The sequence below is a fragment of the Colletes latitarsis genome, unplaced genomic scaffold (assembly GCF_051014445.1).
Source record: "Colletes latitarsis isolate SP2378_abdomen unplaced genomic scaffold, iyColLati1 scaffold0129, whole genome shotgun sequence".
NCBI classification, from domain to species: domain Eukaryota; kingdom Metazoa; phylum Arthropoda; class Insecta; order Hymenoptera; family Colletidae; genus Colletes; species Colletes latitarsis.
The window spans coordinates 37,501-40,811 of NW_027488479.1; the positions used below are offsets into that span (position 1 = coordinate 37,501).

Consider the following 3,311-nt stretch of genomic DNA (forward strand, 5'->3'; position numbering starts at 1 on the left):
GACGCGTCGATTGTGCGGCCATCGTTGCTCGCGCGACTAACGACGATCAGCCGAGACGGCTGTAGTTTATCGCATCGATTTCATCGAGCAACCGATGGACGCTGCCGCGTTCGTTCGTAAATGAATGTTATACATACTCACGGATAGCCTGAGGCGAATAATCGCAAACGACGACGCGTCGATTGTGCGGCCATCGTTGCTCGCGCGACTAACGACGATCAGCCGAGACGGCTGTAGTTTATCGCATCGATTTCATCGAGCAACCGATGGACGCTGCCGCGTTCGTTCGTAAATGAATGTTATACATACTCACGGATAGCCTGAGGCGAATGATCGCAAACGACGACGCGTCGATTTTGCGGCCATCGTTGCTCGCGCGACTAACGACGACCAGCCGAGAAGGCTGTAGTTTATCGCATCGATTTCATCGAGCAACCGATGGGCGCTGCCGCGTTCGTTCGTATATGAATATTATACATACTCACGGATAGCCAGAGGCGAATAATCGCAAACGACGACGCGTCGATTTTGCGGCCATCGTTGCTCGCGCGACTAACGACGACCAGCCGAGACGGCTGTAGTTTATCGCATCGATTTCATCGAGCAACCGGTGGACGCTGCCGCGTTCGTTCGTAAATGAATAATATACATACTCATGGCTAACTTGAGGCGAATAATCGCAAACGACGGACGCGTCGATTTTGCGGCCATCGTTGCTCGCGCGACTAACGACGACCAGCCGAAACGGCTGTAGTTTATCGCATCGATTTCATCGAGCAACCGATGGACGCTGCCGCGTTCGTTCGTAAATGAATAATATACATACTCATGGCTAACTTGAGGCGAATAATCGCAAACGACGACGCGTCGATTTTGCGGCCATCGTTGCTCGCGCGACTAACGACGACCAGCCGAAACGGCTGTAGTTTATCGCATCGATTTCATCGAGCAACCGATGGACGCTGCCGCGTTCGTTCGTAAATGAATAATATACATACTCATGGCTAACTTGAGGCGAATAATCGCAAACGACGACGCGTCGATTTTGCGGCCATCGTTGCTCGCGCGACTAACGACGACCAGCCGAAACGGCTGTAGTTTATCGCATCGATTTCATCGAGCAACCGATGGACGCTGCCGCGTTCGTTCGTAAATGAATAATATACATACTCATGGCTAACTTGAGGCGAATAATCGCAAACGACGACGCGTCGATTTTGCGGCCATCGTTGCTCGCGCGACTAACGACGACCAGCCGAAACGGCTGTAGTTTATCGCATCGATTTCATCGAGCAACCGATGGACGCTGCCGCGTTCGTTCGTAAATGAATGTTATACATACTCATGGCTAACTTGAGGCGAATAATCGCAAACGACGACGCGTCGATTTTGCGGCCATCGTTGCTCGCGCGACTAACGACGACCAGCCGAGACGGCTGTAGTTTATCGCATCGATTTCATCGAGCAACCGATGGACGCTGCCGCGTTCGTTCGTAAATGAATAATATACATACTCATGGCTAACGTGAGGCGAATAATCGCAAACGACGACGCGTCGATTGTGCGGCCATCCGTTGCTCGCGCGACTAACGACGACCAGCCGAGAAGGCTGTAGTTTATCGCATCGATTTCATCGAGCAACCGATGGGCGCTGCCGCGTGCGTTCGCCCGATTGCGCGTGAAGTTACTGTTCGGAACCAAGAATATACGGGTGTATTATACCCGTTTGGTCGCAGCCACGCGCAAAGGCTTTTGAATGTACTGTACGCCCGGCCGTCGAACGATGGTTTTCCGTCATTCAGGAAACAAAAAGAAACTTTTGTCGTCGATATGGCGCGTTCAATCCTCCGTCGATACGCTGGTCGGAGGTGCGAACATCGAATATTTTTAAAGCAAAGAACAAGGAGCATTTTTAAATACAAAGAGAAAAATTGTAAATTGTATATGATTACCCTGAACGGTGGATCACTTGGCTCGTGGGTCGATGAAGAACGCAGCTAATTGCGCGTCAACGTGTGAACTGCAGGACACATGAACATCGACATTTCGAACGCACATTGCGGTCCACGGATAAAATTCCTGGACCACGCCTGGCTGAGGGTCGTTCACTTGTCCTAAAACTGCTTGCGTTGTTCTCAGATTCCCTAACCCCGCCGTCGTTTACCTCTCCTTTCGGGGAGATGGCGAAGAACGTTTCGGAGCCGGGTCGATGAAGAGAAAGGTATCAACGTACGAGCGAGAATTTGGGTATTTCGTTGGCGTTTGTCGCTGGACGTACGAAAAAGAATAAATATTATATATTATTGGCAAGTTTGCGCACCCCTTGCGTGGTGAGGCAGAGATCAGTCTGGACTCGCGCGAGTGTTTTACGGCGTCGTGCGTCGTGTTGTCTGGAGTATCATCACGACCGCCCGTTAAAGCACCGCTCCTACGATTTCTGACTTTGACGGCACTAAAAACCACCGTGGGGCGCAAATCGCGTTTCGTACAAATCTAATGATTACCGGCGCTCCCGACGTTGCCCGAAGTTAATAATTTATGCAAAGGAAAGAGAAAATAAAGCGTATACTAGTTTTGGAGCATAACAAAAAGGACACTGGAAAGAAATTTGACCAAACACTGATAATTATGATATGTAATATATGCCCTACCACGTGAAATTTGTGGTATCCGTCGGTCGTCGTCTTCCTCTCTGTTCGTTCGTACAGCCCCAGGGAAAAATGATAATTTATCAAACGAATCGGACGATCATCCTCTATGGAGAGGCTCGAACGAACACGACGAGAAGCGCGATACGAACGGAACCCAAAAGAAGGGATATACTCTGAGAAGTTGGTCGCCCCATGTCTCTCTTTGTTACGAATATGTATATCGATTGCGAGACCGCGCGTTTTAGCCGGTCGTCCAGTCCACGAATGCTTTTCTTTCGAACTTACGGTGGACTTTGGTAGACTATCAAAGAATCAACGAAAATCGGATCGGGTAGTTCTATCATAGACACACACCGTGGTTCTTCTTTAATTTGAAAAGCGACGGAAGGACGTTAAAAGTAATCAGCCGGTTACGCCTAGCGAGCGTTTCGCATCGAACGAATGAAAAACTAAGACAGAAGGGAGACACTTTGGCGAGGCGCTAAAAACCCATCATTGATATCCTTTTCTCCGAGAAAGCAAAATGCTATTATATGCTATCGGAGGACGCGGAGAAGTAGGAGGTGGTGGTCGATTCCATATATACACCAGGTTCTTGTTGCTCCGATTCGTTACGGTGTACGATTTGTTTTTTCTTTTTTTTTTTTTTTTCAACTAACA

The 3,311-nt window shown here is 49.1% G+C and overlaps 1 non-coding gene across 1 annotated transcript; it reads left to right on the forward strand.

Moving 5' to 3' along the window:
* The first annotated feature begins 1,949 nt into the window (after nucleotides 1–1,949).
* On the forward strand, nucleotides 1,950–2,104 carry LOC143351322 (5.8S ribosomal RNA). The gene has a single exon (XR_013081667.1). It is a non-coding gene; the product is annotated as a 5.8S ribosomal RNA (ribosomal RNA).
* The last annotated feature ends 1,207 nt before the right edge of the window (nucleotides 2,105–3,311 follow it).